General features: G+C 36.6%; 1 protein-coding gene across 41 annotated transcripts in view; it reads right to left on the reverse strand.

Moving 5' to 3' along the window:
- The window catches only part of RIMS2 (regulating synaptic membrane exocytosis 2), a 409,122-nt gene that overhangs the window by 352,547 nt on the left and 36,326 nt on the right, over positions 1 to 20,249 (reverse strand). The gene's annotated exons all lie outside the window — the stretch shown is intronic.

Here is a 20,249-nt window from a genome sequence, read left to right on the forward strand (position 1 = left end):
GGCATGTTACACTTAACTTGATTAAGAATTAAGATGAGATTAAATATTAACGCAGAGACCTATCTCATTTCCCCAAAGCAAATCGTACAGGAACAATGAGAGATAGTCTCCGTTCTATAAAAAGAAGCTTTACATCTTGCTTCCTTTACAGATAGAATACTGACACTGACCTCCAGCTGTGTTAATAGAAATGAAGGAGAGAAGTGTTGAGTGAAGACTGTGGAAATAAGTTTATCTTAAATATAGATTTCCAGTTATATACATTTAAAGAAAAAAAAAAAAAAGAGCAACTATCTTTCAAATAAACACAACAGCAGGAATGCCAACTACTACACCCACACACATTACAAAGTGAATTCAACTTAATAATGCCCTCTGAGTTTGTATTTTCTTCTTTGCATTCCAGATCCCACTATTGTGAAGAATACTATAAAGCCAGAAGCTCGCTCGAGGGTCAAGATGCCAACGCATTGGCTTCAGGCAAAGACATTATTCTCTTTCCTCAGAATTCTCTCCCATTATTAACAGATGTCAACTACTCCAAAAAGACTGGCTAATTAGAAAATCAACACAGTGAATGCAAACACAGTGAAAAGCAAAGATTAAAGACAAAACTATTAAATCAGATTAGGGATTTTACGTTGGGCACTGCTATTTCTTGCTCAGCTGTCCAAAAAATGGACATACTGCTAATTGACAGGACTGCTGTAAATCTATAACAAAGAATTCTGAAACCCTTCAGGAAACTTTTCACAAATTAAAATGCAGTCACTAAATGAATATTTAGTAATGAATATTTAATGAATCTTACAAAAAATATACTATTACCCAATATGAACTGGGCTAAAAATTATATAAGAAGGTGGTAAGGAAATCAAAAGCAAGTGATATCACAGTCTTCAGCACTTCTTAAAAATTCCAATTAATGGATACAATACCTTTATCAGGAATCTATATATTCCCATTCTCATAGTACATGAACATCACAATTTTTTAAGTATTTGCCATCGCTATTTTTGTTATGTAGAAAAAGAAACCATCCCCAACACACCTCGGAAAATGACCCAAAAAAAATTTTAAACAACATTTTGTTGCTCTTCTGCTCTCCTTTTCCCTCACCTCCTGCTTTCTTCGACTCAAAATGGCATTCAGAGCATAACTGCAAAGTTAGACCACTAAAGGGATGCCACTTCCAGGTCTAACTAGCGACTGTGTTGAAGAGAGAGGTCATCTGCTCCATCCATGCTCAGAAGCTTCCACCACACTATCATAGATTGCAAGGTCCATTGACACATTTTACTAGATTTGTTACTGTGGACTCTTTCCAAATCATCAGGATGGTATCCCAGTGATATTCCCTCAACGCAGAGACAAGCTGGAAACCAAAGATTACTGTGCAATGATTACCAACTCATAACTTAAGTCTGAAGTAAAGATGCATGATACAGAATTTATGACTTTTCTCACATCAGGTCTTAGTAAACACAGCACAAATGTGTAAAATGAGCAACTCTCTTGAATGAGGACACCTCTACAGCTGGAGTTACATAATGTTAAGTATGCTTAACTCCAAGAACAGTTAGGAAGGTTGAATTCAATGCCACGCTATTTGCCTGAGTGGAAACTGGAAATATTTACATGTTAGCTGAACTGATTATGTGAACTGATCACTCCACTGATACTAAAAGAATATCCAACTTATAATATTAAGCTTAATGTCTTTTTATGAAGGTGAAATTTTCTTTTATATGACTGTTCCAAGGATATATTTTTTAATTGATTTAGATAGTAAAATTAATTGAAAGAAGAAGGATCATAGTTTGAACAGTACAATAATGTCTTTTCAAATGAAAGATTTCACTGAAGAAGTGTTCAGGTGATTTTCCTAACTGATTTTGACCTGATCATAACAGCAGCTTCTGCTAAAACAACTCAAAGACCTGAGGTGAGAGGTAATTGGACATTCAATACTACTAGGCAAGCAGGTGGATAAGTTAGGTACTTGCAATAGAAACAGTGCCTGTAAAAGTGAATAAATTCAAAGCCCATCTAAATCCATGCTGAAGTGGTTAAAAAACAACTGAAGTACAGGCTGAAGAGATAATAAAGAGTGGCAACAAGAGAACTCCATACCTACTTTACGTATAAGCAGACCTATAGATGATGCTTCATATGGAGCAAGCTAATCACTTCTGCTCCATGTAAGCATAATGAGTTAATTATCTTAAATAATATTTTCTTCATGAGCTGCTCATAGAAGAGCCTTTAGATACATCGCCATTTTGGTCACCCCCTTGTTCTTCCACTAAGGAACAAGGAAATTAATCCTTTCAAGACCGGTGACAATGACCTCCAGGAGATTTTTCTGGGTTGCACCTTCTCCTTTAACAGATAGCTCCTACACTTCTATCTTGGACAAATTTTTTTCATTTCTGTTACAGTCTTGATATTAAAACCATAAATTGAGTGTCTCATGACACATCAACACATGGGAAAATGACTGAAGTACAACTGTAATAATGAATAAGTACTCCATTGAATGGTATCCACCACATTAGGTACAGCTTCAGTAATTAGTTCACAGATCAATGCTCTCTCTTGAAGGTTAACCAAAACTGGAAGCAGAAGGACCTGACCAGGGAGGTGATATTAAAAGGTAAGGGTTGAAAATCTAGTGTTCAAACAAACTATGCTGTCTAAATTGAGCTAATGCCGCTATCTCCTATATTTAGCAAATGAGTATTTTGGTTATCACAGCACGAGTGGGTGTTTGTAACCGTCAGCACTGCAATCAGTTTCCATGTGGAGCATGCCAGCTGCTGCCCACCTGGGTGGCTGGTGGCTGCTGAGAGGATATACAGAAACAGGCAACAACAAAAATCATAAAGCAAAAAATAATGTAAAGTTTTGAATGAAGCAAAGTTGTCAAAGATGGGCGAGAAATTATTGCTAGAAAATTATTTATTCTTCATAAACAGGCTGTGAGTAACCTGAACTTGAAGAAGCTGCATTATGAGACAACAGTTTAATCACTTCTCATATGTCCTAGCAGTATTTTTAGTATATTTAGTGGTCTCTCTCAAACAATTTAAGAAGCCCCTGCTTTTCTGCGATACCAGTGCCCACTCTATACACAGGCCAAAAGGCCTCACTTTGGAGCCCAGCATATCCCCAAGACCTGCCGTCAGTAGTAGCTTCTGCTTTGCTATAGTTACTATTTTGAATTTAACCAAATTTTGGTTTCACTTTCCTTATTTTTTAAGAACAGCTTAACAAAGTCAATAGGAAAGAAACTATCCTCCAGTTCCTTATCCTGAACAAAATCATCTGCCCCGTGCTGTCCCAGTCCCATTACAAGAACATTCTCCAGCTCTTTATGTCCCACAACATCTTTCTGATGAGCCCAGAAATGAAAGCCAAGGAGATGCTGAGGGTCCTGAAGGGAGTGCTGCAGATCAACCTTCTGGGTGAGAGCCTCTGTCCCCTGGCACAGAGCCCAGGACTCCTGCATGTGGTCTGGGGAAGAGAGGTGGGATATCATGGAAAGGTTATTCACCAGAGGGTGGTGGACATGGACCAAGCTGCACAGGTCATGTCACTAAGCTGCTGGAGCTCAAGAAGCATCTGGACAACGCTCATGGCCATATGGTCTGATTTTTGTGTGGTCCTGTGTAGAACAAGGAGTTGGACTCAAAGATCCTTATGGGTCCCTTCCAACTTGGCATATTCTATGATTCTACGATTCTACAATACAATCCTTAAGATAATATTCCATTCTTATGTCTCATGTTACTTCAGAAAATTCAAGTTTCTGAATACAAGATGTCATTGTTTTGATTGGGGTGGAATTAATTTTCTTTGTAGAACACATTCATACTCTTATCTCTAAGTAAAAGACAAAACTACTCAAGCCTCAGTAAATCTGATATTTCCATGCACAATTTTAATAGTGAACTTCAGTAACAGATTTTAGTTGTTGTCCTACACATCTTTTCCTTGAAAAGGAAAATAAATGTCATTTTAAAAGTTGCAGGGGAAGAACAAGAGTGTCAGAAGAAGTCTTTCTCTGAGTATTTAATTCCATTAAAAGAAAGCTTCAGAATACACTGAAAATTTATCTAAAAGTAGTCTAAATTTTTCTACACTTGTAGGTGTATCTACTCAGATATTAAGCAAAAATGCTAAAAATGTTTTATTTGAACTGGGTCGGAAGGATTTTTAAGACATATTTATTATAGTGTCTGAATTGTGACTTTACTGAATGTAATTTCCATTAATCCCTATTGGAAAGAAGAGACTTTTTAAATGGAACTTACATATTAATTTCTTGTGCAACTAACTGAAATATTTCAGGAAGTCATAAAACAAAGTGGAAAGCCTAATCTTAAAACTGATACAAAAGCTAGGCTATTGAAATCAAACAGCCATTTAATCCACTTTTGGAGAAATAGTTGAATTTTACAAAATAATACACAGCAAAAAAGATGGCCTTGCAAGTAATACATGTGAAGATGTAACACTGTAAATATATAGGTCACTCCAAAAGTAATGCCTCCTATTTATTTTCATGGAAATTATAATAGATAAAAAGAGCATAATAACACTATTTGACAAAGCAAATTCTGTGCTAAAAAACACTCTTCTTCAGCATAATCACCACCATTAGCTATGCTTTTTCAACAGACGAGGTGCAGAAATTTGCACCAGTGGAGCTGATCCACTGTTGTTGTCACCACTGCTGAAATGCACCACTCACCACCTCCCTGTGCTCACATCCACTGGCTGGTCTCAAGAAACATTCAGCAAGGACCAGTGAATGTCAATTGGTGCCATTTTTTTCTGCATGGAGGAATTCAGTGACACACCTTTGCTTCACCGACGCTTCCATGTCAGATACCACTTTGTCAGGCTGCCCCTTTACTGCCATCTGTCACACAGCAACAACATATAATGGAATACCAAAAGCAGTGTTCGACCTCTACTGCTATATCAGCATAATAAAATAGGAGGCATTACTTTCAGAGGAAAGGAGCCCTCATTTAATTTTTGAACAAATTACTCCAAAATAAGCAATTTTTGAATGGTTTTATTTGCACCCACCCGTTTGTTTTTCAACAGTAGATGACATTCCAAGCATTGCCCACAGGAAATGCTTTCCCGGATGCTTATAATATCACAAAGTTCAATGATGAAATGTAGAGTCCTGGTCTCAGTTGTCAATAGGTGAATCAAATAAAAATTTATTTTAACTCTATAACTAATTGGAATGCATTAGCAATTACCTTGGTCTTGATAAGTCATTTTGCCTATTAAATAACAACGACTACATTCACCAAGTGTAATACTACACAACAGACGGCAAATAAGAATTTCTTAGACTGTGAAGCCTCACTGCATGAACAAGACAGAGATTTCTTACAGAGTGGAGGCAACACTGAGAGAACAACTGCATTCCAAACAAATTTTGTGACAATGCCTTCAAACAGGAGGATTTTTTTTAATCTAGGAAAGTGTTATTCATAGTAATACAACAAAGTTTATTGTAGCAACCTGCACTCCTTTAATTGGGTTTCATAGGACAGCTACTCACACACAAGTATGATTACTCCTGCTGGCCAAATATCTAACTTCTGAGATCTCATATAAATTAATAGGGAAGGCCAATAGGTCAAATTGATGAAACATCTAAATTTGTTCTTCTGGTTCAAAAACTTCTCAAAATGATTTCTGAAAATAGTGCAGACATTTCTGTATAAACAAAATCATCTTCCAGAAATGGTGAAAAACTTCAGTCGTGTAATTACTTTTAATGGAGATTTTTGAAGATACAAATTAACTATAATGAAACTGTTAACAGCCTTACAGTTTTCTGACTTTCTTCTATTTTTTTAAAATATTTTTTTCCTAAATTAACTTTCCTATTCAAGCTGCAAAAAATCTGACTACAGTCAGAGGCTCCATGAAGTACATGGGTTGGTAGCCTTTGTGCGTTTTCACCAAATAATGATGAAAATTTTACATGTACAATTAAACGTTACAGTCAAATTAAATAAAATTAAATTTAAAATACAGTATTCTCTCAGTGATTAATGTTTCAACGTTCAGTCAATAGCCGAACTTCCTGGAAGGAAATGATGTCTGATACATGGTTTTATAACGAAGAATCTTAATCTTTTCTGCTTTATTGCAAGGAAACACAAAAAAAAAAAAAAAAAAAAAAAAAAAAAAAAAAAAAAACAACTTTTTGGTTTGAAGATTGCAACCAAATAAGAACCCAGAATTCCCTCTCCCAAATATACATGGTGTGATTATTTGTAAGAGTACCAAGTTTTACATTACAAAACACTGGCTACAAGTCTACTTGTGCATGGAAGGCAAGAGCAGAAGAAAAGGATGATCTCTCATTATCCTCTCAACAAATCTATATCTATACTATAAGCATAAATGTAATGATACCTATTGAAAAAAGTATTTTTGTCAGCAATATTCTTTATAAATGCGGTTTATTCAAACTGTTCTGTGAAAATCACTTCTGAAATTCTAATAACAGAATTGTGATTTGCAGTTTTGGACAATCTCATAAATCTTTTTGTAAAGCAGACACTCATTGTTCTTGTTTCCAACTAATCATAAGCATTCATTCATGTCTGTTTGCAATTAGGGTGTATTTTAAATGGACAGAACTGCCATTCATGAAGATACTATATATATATGAAAATTAGTAAATACAAAGCAACATCCAAGCTAACCTTAACAATAGTCCCATGATTTAAAATGTAGCACGTGGTAAACTTCCTTGAAAAACTCAATAGTAAACTCATTTTGCAGAGTTACAACATTAAGTACTCTAAGTACATTTCTAGTGGTAGCAGGAAACTAAATAATGTAAATTCACTGTTCTCTTAAATCCACATTATTAGTAAAAATGAGAAGTAAAGGCAACCTACAGATAACGAGTTTTAAAAGCAATTCTGTAGTTAATAAACCGGTGAATTTGTATGTTTCTGTTTTGTAGGAAAATACCAATCCCTTTCTTCAAAGGAAGTAAGAAAATATATTTATGCTTAAAAAGGCTGAGAGAAAATAAAACATCTTAATTAATGAAAAATGTACTCAAGATCAGCATGGGGGTTAAATTTTTTTAAAGTGCAGAAGTGCCTGATGGAAGGGTGAGTTTGTTGCGTTTCAGTCACAGTTATTTTCAAAAAACATGGCCTATCTCAAGTACGAGTTCAAAACACTGCTATGAGTGGGAGTAAATGAGAACAGTGCATTAAATAGCAGAACATTTAATAAGAACCAGGCCCAGGACTTTGCATCTCATCCGATCATCCTAAACTACAATATAAGCTCAATACTTCTTGCATCACAATCTACTATGAACCATGAAGAACATCAACCTTTCATTTATTTGAAAATCACCCACATCCATCTGTCCTAAAGCCTGTTGAACCTGTTCAGTACCTGTTTAGGGCATGTTTTCTAGAGATCTCACCTGGAATGCTGTCAACTGATCCGCTGCTATTTTGAGCTGCAGTTTAAAACCTAGATATTGCACTTCAGAATTGCACACAACCCACTGCTAATTTCAGTCTACATAAATGGTTAGATCTAAGTATAGTCCTTACTGGTTAACGACCCTGTTGAATACCATTCAAGAACTTTAGACCGTATGACCAGTTTACTGAGACCATTTCCTAACATGCTTCTAAGTTTACGCTAAACGTCCACCATTAAGAATGGCCGGTGTTTGGACAGCTCCACAAGTTTCACTTGGTACATTTTCTCATTTAGACAGGAAAGAAGCCAAGGCTACACAGTAAAACTTTTCCACTTTCACTGTCATTTATTACTATTCTACAGCAGCTTTCTTTGTATCACCTGTCCTGACTTCTTGAGGAATATGTTCTGCAAGATGATCTTAAAGCCTTCCTCAAGTCAAGACACATTATCTGCTGCCACTTCTCTGCCTGCAGAACCTGTTACCTGTTGCAGAATCAAATTAGACTTTTGTCATGATCTGCTCTTGATAAATTCACACTGTCTATTATTCATTCCCTCATTATCTTCTAGATACTTAGAACTTATTTCTTCTACTGCTTTTCTGGGATTTAAACTGGGCTGCATCACTTCCAACTCTCAGGATATTCTTCCAGCAATTTCATCTCCACTTTTCAGAATGGATTTTGTGTTTACCCTTCTCTACGTCTCCACAAACACCATAGTCAGAAATATATATATATATATATTTATATTTATACCTCAACTTTTTAAATAGCTTAGAACAAAATCTATGCAACCCAACTAACCAAAATTTTTAATATTATTTTGTGATTCACAAAAGTATATTAGACACAAAGAACAGGTTAGGTTGATGACAAAAAATAAAAGAAAACCTACTTTCCAAATTCCTATCCAGGCAGATAATTTGGCTTCAAAAGCATTAGCAGCAAATCTAAAGGAGAAACAAAATTTAACTCTTTAACACCTTTATCCAAGTGTTTTGGAAAGCACTGTGGTTCCTTACTAATATGGACGCTCCCTTCGCACCAAAGGCAGAGAACGTTCATCAAGGAACCAAAGTTATAAAATCAAAATGACCAAAAGTAAAATGTAAATTTTCACAGGTGAGTTTTTATAAGTATTGAAACATTATACTCAGAATTGCAATGAAAAATCACAACTTTAAGTCAGTTTTGAACTAATTTCTAAGTACATTCATCTTCAGTTCCCACCTTCTTGAGCCTGATGCAGCAATTGCTCAGAGATTTGATAACATACTTGGTGGATAAAATCAGATCACAGCAGTCCCTTATCTAACTTTAAACACTACTTAATCCATCTTACTTTCTCTTAATATTCACTCAATGCACTTTGAAGTTTTCCTATGTGTATGAATTCAAACATGCAACTTTTTTCAACTGATCACCTCTCTCCAACATAAGCCATCAGGTGCTATTCACATATTATTAACAATCATGAAAATGAAAAAATAAGATTTAACTGAACTGAACATTATATATTTTCAGTTACATAAGCATCCTTATAAGAAGATAAATAACAAAATGCACATTAAGAATAAAGGCTGCATTCTATACATAGGGCACATTTTAAAGCAGCCATTCATGCAATACCAATGTGAAAACTGAATTTATTTCACATGTGCAATGTACAGTAATTTAAATAATGATAACTTGAAAAATACATACTTATAAACATGCTGATTTTGTTCACTTTCAAACAAATCTCTATAGATTGTATGACTATAGGGGTCGTTTTTTCATTTTCCTTAAAATTATTCTGTTTTAGTATCTCTAATAATAACATTGCTGGGAAAATAGTAAATTTTACCAAGTGTGTGAAAAAGGATCTTCTTTGCTTTATGGAGAACATGTATACAGTGGCTCGTAAGACAGCTCAAAGAATAGACCTGGAATAGAAGCCCTTGGAAAACATAAGGCTGGAAGCACCCTCATTTCTGTATAAAACAAGAGACTCTATACCAGCCTATAAAAAAAACAGATACAGTGACTAGCTAATTAATTTCAAGCAATGTTTTTTACTACCAATAAAATGCTGCAAAACAACTCTGATTTGCAGAATACTCTTAGAACAGACAGTAATGATGGAAGCACTCTGCTCTCTTCCACAGTTCTTGAAAGGAAATAGCAGGCTCTTTTGATTTCAGTAAAATGGCCTTCTATATATAAAATGTATTTATATCTTTGCAAATAAGTGCAAGACTTACACTGATCATGGCTTTAGAAATCTTGCCTAATTTTTCTATAACGTTTCAAAGCCCAACTTAGCATCAGGATGTGATGATTTTACCAATTATATCGATAACAGGGTTTTTGCTACTGACACAAGGTCGCTTCAGGAATGAAGAACAGTGGGCTGAAGCTGAACAAGCTGAAGTCAAGAGGCAGAACAGACCACTCTGAAATAACCATATTCCTATTTGGTTGAAGACATATACCCTCAAATTACCTACTCACTTAAATATTTAAGAATTCTCTTTGGAATTTCTCCTGATAATGGCCTACCATAAATCAGTACCTGCAGCTGCCTTATCCTCTCCCAGTTTGTCAGGACATTCCATTTAATCTTCATTGGTCCTCACATTTATCAGCCGCCATTATGTCTAGCTATCTCAGTCACGATAATGCCAAACTCGTCAGCAATAAGCTATCAGCCATTATCAAATTCCATCTACTACATTTTTCTGCCATAAGGGCTGTGGCATGGTTTTCTGCTCTCTGCATTGATTTCTAACAGTGCAGTGTCAAGTGGAAAGCTTCACTTCTTATCAACAAAATATTCAGCATCTTGTGACCAGCAAGTTCAGAATGAAGATCGTGGCCAAAAATTTTACTCCTCCGGGACAGAAATGGTTTTAATACATTTAAACAGAGAGACCTTTTCTATAACAACCCTCAACTCCCAAACCATCCTGCTCTCACCTCTATGAACACAAAGAAATGTACATATTTTAAAAATCACCATTTTAAAACAAGCCACAATAAGTGCACATGAATTTCCTCCCCCAGGGAGAGAATGTGAGAGAACAAACCCAATGTAACAGATGTTAGTCATGTCATTTAATGCATGACTGAGAGACTAAAGATACTATGTTGATGAGGACAGTGAAAGAACCTCTGCAAAACAGAATGGGATTAGCACTGTTCACTACCACTGTAACTGAGGTAATCTTAGTTGAATATAACAATAAAGAAAATTCTCTTTTTAAAATTAATTAAATTGGGAACTTTAGAAAACTTGAAAATGCTTTGGTACGTCTAACCTGCTATTAAAATGTATGCCAAAAACACAGAAAACTATGGCTTACAACTAACATTCCATCAGCCACAGGTGATAGAGCGCTGTGGCTATACCAATCAATACTCATCTGTGAGGTCTGATGTTGATCCTGTGCATGATTTCAGGATATAAGTGGAGAAACTTCATATGAAGACAACTTGTTACTGAAACCATTACTGAACTGTAAAATTCCTATCATTGGTGTACTCTTAATTATAGTTATTATCATATCAGGAAAAAAAGAAAGAAAAAGGAAAAAAAAAACAGGCTCAGACTTCCCTGAAACAAAGTGAAGTATTTGTACTCTGTATTATTGATACAAGATTTGAAAAAGGCTATTATTATTAAAATATTTGAAAAGCACAGAAATTAAAATAGTTGTATTATTAGCAGTTTCTTAAAACTCTGAGAGTTCAACACGCACAATCCCCTTAATTGAAGCAATAAAACTTTAAATGTGTTTACGTAGCATTAAAAATATTTGGTGAATGTTAACCTTCCTAAACAGAAGATAAAAAAAGATGGTCAACTATCACAGATAGTTGGAGGGAGTTGGAAAAGTCCTACAAGATCATCCAGCCCTACAATTCACCAACCATCAACAGTTATCACTTAAACATGTCCCTCAACACAACTTTAGTTAAAAAAAAAAAAAAAAAAAGCATATTTATGTAATGCAAATATAATCTGTTAAATTTGAAATGTAGACTTCTTATATGAAATTTCAGATAGACAGGAAATGCAAACTATTTTCTATAAGATGGAACAGAATTGCAGTATCAGTTATGATGCTTATAATTAACATATTTTATCTTAACTCATATCCATCAGAAATGTACTCCCCAAAACCTATCCTAGTTTGAATGCCAATGACTGCAATGACTAATCAATTGATTATGGCTGCTGTAAGTCATTTTTAAAGGAAGCAAAACACAAAATCATTATCATTCATCCTCTGGGAAAGAAGGGCAAATTTCCTCTAATCATTCTAGGAAGGAGCTGCATACCAGGACTCCTAACGTTGTACACAAATAATAACATGGACAGAGACACAAAAGCAACCTAGTGTGACAGTCTTCAGATTTCTTTTTTTTTCTGTTGGTTTTGGTGGGTTTTTCTCTTATTTAAAAATAAGAGCACTACCTTATTCGCATCTGGTTAATATTTTTAGTATTTCTTACTAACTCAGGGAGATAAACAAAATGTCATAACTATAACATGGGTCTGACCAGGCAGGAAAATGCACACACCTTGAAGAAGGCAAGCCTCAACATTCAAGAAAAAAAAGTAACTGTCCAGTTAAATTTCCCACAAAACTGATTATTCCTCTGCCTTGCTGTAGCACACATAGGCCTCAAATGGCTTCCTCTCACAACTGACCTATTATAGTCTGCACACAGAGCAAGAAGGAGTTGGAAAGTTGTTTTCAATAAAGTTGAAGGTCATACTTAAAGACTTCAAATACTTGTGAACATAAAGCATACTTGGCTTTACAGCCATCTCTGCACAGGCAAGAAATAATGATAAGACTTAAAGTGGCTTACTTGCTTGATTCCTACAAGGGCTAAAAGAAAACTACTTAAAATGTCTCCATGCACTGAAGTAAGTACAGATAATGAAGTTAAGTAGTCTCAAAACAGAATCCAGAAACTCAAAAAACTGACAAAGAGACGGCATGGATCTAGTCAACAGAAGCAGAAGGAACACCGCTCTTTCAGGCTTTTATCTCTTCCAATAATTTAGGTACCCAACTGAGGCTTTTCTGCACATTTGAAATTATGACCAAGAGTACCAGGAAAGGCATTTTCACAGAACAACCTCCAAGAAGTCAGAAACTGATTGAAGAGGTTCTTTCTGCTTATAAATGTGCTACCAATCTTATAAAAGATAGGTTATCCAGACAGAAATTAAGGTCCTGGAAAGGGAATCCAGACATTTTTTACACTCCAACACTCTTTCTCTGTTGGGCTGCAGAGCCACTGAATCTTTCAGACAATGATTATTTCAGAATTGGCTGCACAGAATCGTAGAATCACTCAGGTTGGAAAAGACCTTCAAGATTAAGTCTAGCCATGACCCAACCATAGTACCCTAACTAACAAACCTCCACCAAATGGATGGGATGAAAGTACAGCATAGGAAGTTCCGCACAAATGTGCGGAAGAACTTCTTTACAGTGAGGGTGACGGAGCACTGGAACAGGCTGCCTAGGGAAGTGGTGGAGTCTCCTTCTCTGGAGATATTTAAGACCCGCCTGGACGCCTACCTGTGTGATATGGTGTAGGGAGCCTGCTTTGGCAGGGGGGTTGGACTTGATGATCTCTAGAGGTCCCTTCCAACCCCTACAATTCTGTGATTCTGTGAAATCATGTCCCTGAGCAGCATATCCAAATGGTTTTTAAACACATCCACGGATGGTGACTCAACCAACTCCCTGGGGAGCTTATGCCAGTGCTTAACAGCCCCTTCTGTAAAGTTATTTTTCCCAATATCTGACCTAAACCTACCCTGGTGCAACTTGAGGCCATTTCCCTTGTCCTGTCACCTGTCACCAGTGAGAAGAGACCAACCCCGCTCTCACTTTAAGCACCTTTCAGATATTGGAAGAGAGCAATCAGTTCTCCCCTCAGCCTCCTTTTCCCCACACTAAACAGCCCCAGTTCCATCAGTCTCTCCTCACAGGTCATATTCTCCAAGCCCTTCACAAGCCTTGTTGCCCTTCTTTGGACCTGCTCCAGCACCTCAATGTCCTTTCCGTAATGAGGTGCCCAAAACTGAACACAGTAATCGAGATGAGGCCTCACCAATGTCGAGTACAGCATCATAGGTTCAACAGCAAGGATAACGAATGTACTATCAGTCTTCACCTAATGAGTGTAGATGTGAGTCTCCAAAATCCTGACAGGAAGGTTATGAAGCAAATCTAACTGGAAGCTACTTCCAAACAGCAAAAGGGCAAGTCAATGTGAACAGCCAACACAGTTTTCCCTGAGTGCCTGGGTACATGCAGGCACACATGGCAGGAAGACCCAATTGCCGTCCTTGATCAGATGACTGGCAGGGTGAACAAGTGAATGATAATAGCTTTGACACACTCCTCCATAGCACACTTACAGTCCAAGATGTGGACTGGACAAGCAAATAGTAAGGTGCATGAAAAGTAGGTTGGTTGGACTGCCTGGTTCAAATAGTAGAAGTGATCAGAAATTGAATTAATTGGGTCCTCCAGAATCAATCCTGAAGCCAACACCATTTAACATGTTTATAAAGAGCATGGAAGTCTCTATCAGCCAATGGAGAAGGAGCATGAGAAATTTATCAACATCCTCAAGGGCAAGGGCTGCTATGTGAAAGACACTAAAAAAAAGTGTGGAAAAATGGGAAACAGGAATACCATGGAGTTTTTCAATAGATGCAAGAGTTGAGTATTCCCTAAGAGCAGAAAGCAAAGGGTAGGATTTAATGCCCTTTACAACTGTCTAATGAGGGACGAACAGCACAGAGTGGGACAATCCCTTCCTTCACCTGGACTTGGAGCATATACTGCTAATTCAGATTCAACTTGAGCAGGAGCACTACATGACTTCAGCTGGTCCCTCCCAATCTGTAAAATCTTATAACACTGTGAAATGAACAGATGTTCTTTTTTTCTGGCTCGTACACTTATCACCTTTTAGGGATTAATCACCACAGAAAAATTAAGCACGGGTGTTCAAAGCAAAGGACTGCACTACTTTTTTATCCTATCAGTCCTGCTTTGATTCTGTTTCAAGCAGAAATGGCTCATTCCACAAGCAAGAACCAGTTCCACTTTTTACATTACATTTTGCCACCAATCATTACACTACCTGTCCACCTACAATTCTTAATGTAGTTTACAAAAATAAACATTCAAATGAGGATTCACAAAACATTTGCCAGTTTGTTAAATGACAGGTATGTAGTAGTATAAAAAAGGAAATTAATTATGATTTTCACATAAGCAAATACTGTCCAAAAAGAATCAAATTATCAATTTAGCTTTGTTTTCTGAAAAGCTGACAAAATCTGTGCATGTCCGATATTTCTGATTAGAACTTAATACAAAACTTACTAACTGTAAAGTATTAAATAGGACAATAAATATTTGTACTGAAACTCAGCAAACAGAAGTAACTGTGATTGTTCTCACCCAAAGCAAACCAGATCTAATAAGGAACAGTATCAAGCTACACGACAGGTGGTTTCTGACAGATGCATTTGAACTTTCTTTGTTCAATACAGAACAAGTTGTCACTAAGTGACAAAGTGAATAAAACATTTCTAGCGTTTGCTTTTGAGCAGCTTTACCACACATGGCAACAATCAGGCTGGTTACTATAATTTTTTACTGATTTCTTTTAATACTAATTATCCAGTGCCTTGGTACTACTCAACAGCAGAAGGAATCTTTGTAACTAAATGGGGACTTCCTACTAATATTAAAAGAATACTGTACAAGCTGGAAAATTCATCATCTTGATGTACACATTGAAATGAAATCATGTGATGTGTATCACTAACAGCTATTATCAACATTTCTTCTTAGTTTTACAACAAAACAAGAAAAATACTACTTTCTTCAAACCAGAGCTTGATATCCAAGAATACTGGAAAGATATACAGCAAACTAGATATATCTACCTAACTCTCATAGGCAAAAGATGTTAACACTGGCCTCCACAAAAACTACTGTCTAGAACTTCAGGGTGATGAAGACTGTAGGATCCAGAGAGTGCTCGGTGAATGTCTAAGCTTAAATGAGTTTCCAAGGGTGGAATTTCAAAGCTAGAAAGGGAAGGGAATGGAAGAGTGGCTGAAGTATCTGACAGGAAGCTACTAAGATGCAGAAGTTAGATCATATGCTCAAAGCGACTCGTTCTTTAGGAGGAGCTTTAAAAAGCTCCTCAGAGCTTTAAAACCTGTGATTAAACACTTTAAATACAAGCTACCAAGATACTGAAGAGAGTTTGAAACATTTTTAGTAGAACTGAAAAGTAACAGCAACTCTGTTATACTCTTATACTTTATGCAATTAATAAACATTTTATTCTTTCTTTACATTTACAAAATGAAGGAATTCTCAAGAGTGAAAAAGGTCAGTTTTCATCAGTGCAATCATGTGGTTTTCTGCACCTTGGAATAGGATACTAATGCAACATTCTCAGTGCCATAATGATAACTTTAAAAAAAGCTTCCCAAGTTGAACACTAGCTTACAGAGGATTCTGCCAAGGTTTTAAGGCCTAAACTTAGACTTTCGATACCATTTGGGTCAGTGCATTTGAAATGTTCATCTTCACTAATGTCTACCATTGGTCTGTCACTATATTTCATTCCCAACAAACTCAGGATATGAAGATGCTGAACAGGAAACAATCCCGTGCTTGCAACAGAGAAGCAATCTTTCTCATTGAATGTAATATACAGATTCTGTGTTAACAATGAATGGTAAGCTAATCAGAATGCTTTATACGAGTGATGAAAAAAAACAGGTGAAGAATGGGCTACACTGGATTATTTATTTAGTCATCGTTTGACATGAGGCCATTTGCCCCCCATCAACTCTTGTTGCCCAATAACCAAAACAACAATAAGCATTTATTGATCTGATTCTGAGAAATATCCCAACCAGACCAATTTTTTTTTAAATAAAAGATATTTCATGCAGCTACTTGTACACAACAGACAAAGGCTAGAAGGTAAGAGTCAAAGGTTATCTCAATGGTTTGGGGTTGTTTTTTACCTTTTACTTCCTTTTTCCTGTTTCTGCCTTACTGCCATCAGATCACTTTCTTCACTGCAACAACTTCATGGCTGCAGCACCCCCAAGAGCCAATGCTGAATAAGGCAGCTGAAGGCAATGCCACAGCTACGCCATGCTGAGCTGACTTCTTGAAAGCTGTTTCTTCAGCACTGACTTGCAAACAAAAACTAACACAAAGATGCACAGAGATGCATTTTCTGTTTCCCTGTTTTCCTTTACCTTCCCTTTATGTGTGTTTGTCTGCAAGAGGAAGAGAAATGAAACTAACAATAGTAGCTAACGCTCACCCTCCCTTTTCCTTTCTTCTTCTAGTGGAATATCTACAAAACCACCAGATGCCAACAGGACAACTCTTAAAAATTCTTAAGAATTCTGCATTTCTATTAGCTGCTCAGTACAGTGAAGCTATGAAGGCACACTGTTTGCTCAGCTGACAGAATATCACTCTTCTACAGCAGTTCAGCTACCCTGCTATGATTAATCTACACCCTGGCAACATCCCTGGTGTTAAATGCTGTATGAAGTGTAAGACAGCATGATCCCTCCTACAAATCAAACTTTGCAATCAGAGAACAGGAAAAAAATGGCAGAGGAAGTAGTATGACACACAAGGTAATAATGCAATATACATGTTAGGGAATCAGCATGAAGTCAGAGGCACATTTGCTAATGATTTTTTCTGTTTTAAGATCAACTGGTGAACTGAGTAGCTCCACCATTCAAGTTTGAGAAAATCAGTTAAACACAGTTTAACAAATAGCTGGAATCAATTTTCTCTATCAATTACTTTGTAAGGCAACATCATAGGTTCTATGTAAGGTCAGAAAGGGCCATGAACTACAGCTAACTGTCATCCCACTTTACCAGCTGCTACAATGCTCACACTGATTGTAGATTCAAAGGATCTATTTTCACACTGATAAATGAAAGGGTAAATGACAAATGCATAAGCTTATTTGATTTTTATATAAATAGCAAATACAGCTTTGCACTGGTTTTGGCTGGCACAGAGTTAACTTTCTTCACAGTGGTTTGTGTGGAGCTCTATTTTGCATTTGTGATCAAAGAAGTTCTGACAGCACACCAATGTTGCTGAACAGCACTTAGCCAATGCTAAGGACATTTCTGCTTCCACGCTGCCTTGCTAGATAGGAGCTGGGGTGCACAAGACCTGTAAGAGGACAGAGCCAGAACAGCTGACCCAAAATGACCAAGGGGACATCTCATATCATATGGAGCCATATAGAATGATCAGATGGGAAGAAGAAGGGGAAACGTTTGGAGTGACAGTGTTTGTTTTCACAGTGTATTGGTACACATTAATCACTGCTTTCCTGAAAGTGGCTGAACATCTCATTGGCAATGGAAGGTAGTGAATGAATTTCTTGTTTTGCTCTGCTTGCATAGCTTTACCTTTCAACTCTCTTTATCTCAGACCTTGAGTTTTCACTCTTTTACACTCCTGGTGCTCTTCCTCGTCCAAATACAGGGAAGTGAGCAAGTTGTTGTCATCAGGGTTAAGACACAACTTCAAACAACTTCCATCTCATAAAAAAATATATTCATATATATATATATATAAACTAAGGTTATTCTTTGATTTATTGCAAAAACTTTTCAACGAAATTTAAGAGTTGTATGGAAAATAAAAATTAAATATATATATTTAGAGAAAACCTAAACACATTAATATAGCTGGAATCCGATTCTTTATAGCTTTAAGTTACTTCCTCGTGATTTCAACTCATGATTACAGCACATGATTTCATTAGTTGGTATTAATTTACAGACATATGGTGAGGAAAGATTCAAGCTGTGGTATGTGCACACTTCTATTCTCGAGCCAGGCTGTGTGCATCACACATGCTGTGATGTACCACAACTGTGATACTGCGCTGCCCTCGCAAGTAGGAGCAGTTGATAGAAGGGGTCAGGGCTGGTCCACAATGTCCAAGGAACGAAGGGCCCTTGCAACCACAGCATGGCATGGAGAACATAACTGATGCATTTTATAAAAATGCTAAGTTAGCAAGTCAATTATTTCATTCATGGTTTACACCAATCCTTACAGATTCTGTCTTAGCGTCGAATTAGAAAGTTGTATCTGCTTCACGTAGCACTTTTACAAAAATAAGTCAGCTACTGTGACTGCCACTTCTATAAAACTTCCTCTGCTCTGAACTCCTCAGGACCCTGAAGTAAAATGTTACATAAAAGTATAAGCAATTCACATACTGAGTATAGAAAGGTAAGCAAAGTAGCTTAGCTATACTCCAGAAAAACTATTTTTGCCTTGCACCTCTCCTATGAAGAAAGGTTGAGGGAACTGGACTTGTTTAGCTTGGAGAAGAGAAGGCTCCTGGGAGACCTCATTGTGACCTTCCAGTATTTGAAGGGAGAGTATAAACAGGAGGGGGAATAGCTGTTTATGAGGGTGAAGAGTGATATGACAAGGGGGGATCATCTTAAGAGACAGGGGAGGTTTAGGTTAGATATTAGGATGAAGTTTTTCACTCAGAGGGTGGTGATGCATTGGAACAGGTTGCCCAAGGAGGCTGTGGATGCCCCATCCCTGGAGGCATTCAAGGCCAGGCTGGATGTGGCTCTGGGCAGCCTGGTCTGGTGGTTGGCAACTCTGCCACATAGCAAGGGGGTTGAAACTACATGATCATTCTGGTCCTTTTCAACCAAGACCATTCTATGATTCTGTGAAAACACGTCAGTAATGCATAGTTAAAATTTAAAATTCTTATTTTATGAATTTAAGTATCATTTTTATATAATACAAGGCATATCACATTTTTATCACATTCACAGACAGAAAATCTTCCAATTCTCCCATAGATGCATGTACATTAAAAACACTCCTTTACTTGAGAGTTCTTCCAGAGTTCTCCCAAAGCTATCACACTTATGATGTGTGATGCAATAAATAGAGCTTTTGTTTCTGCTTCGAATGCATAATATCAAAAAACAGAAGTTAAAATGTTCTCTTTGTGCTTTTAAGTCACATTTCTATTTTAATAAGCCCATTTTCATGAATTTTCACCTACACTACTATCTCCAAGAGAGCATCCTGCTGAAAATTTACCACACTTTATTTTCATTTACTGTCTGATTTTTGGTGTTACATTTAATATCTATTCATTTTTAAAGGAATATTTTACCAAAATTCCCTTTCCTGACATTCTGAGCCTTTTAGCAAAGTATATCAAGAGAAAATAGATAAAAGTTTAAGGTTAAATAACTATGAATCACTAAGTTTTGTTTCAGTGGTTATGTCTTCTTTATGCTTTCTGAAACATCACAGATTTAACCACGTGTACATCAAACTCCATACTGCGATTTTCACTTAGTCATTTTTCAAAGCACAAACAATTGGGTTGCCTTTAACATCCACCCAGCTCAGACACTGTATCAAATGCACAGTGTTTCATGTCACTCTCTTTAAGAACGAATGTAAAATTAACTGTATTATTCTTTTAGATTAGATTTTGAGGTTTTTTATGAACATTGTGCGCCACATTTCCTGTTATATGAGATTGAAATGAACCAATTAGAAACTTCTAATGAAAAAAAAAGAGTGACCTAAACACACATATGATTTTATACAGGCATATATTAATGAATATTCTTGTTTTATG

Source organism: Coturnix japonica, chromosome 2 (genome assembly GCF_001577835.2).
Source record: "Coturnix japonica isolate 7356 chromosome 2, Coturnix japonica 2.1, whole genome shotgun sequence".
Lineage (NCBI taxonomy): Eukaryota > Metazoa > Chordata > Aves > Galliformes > Phasianidae > Coturnix > Coturnix japonica.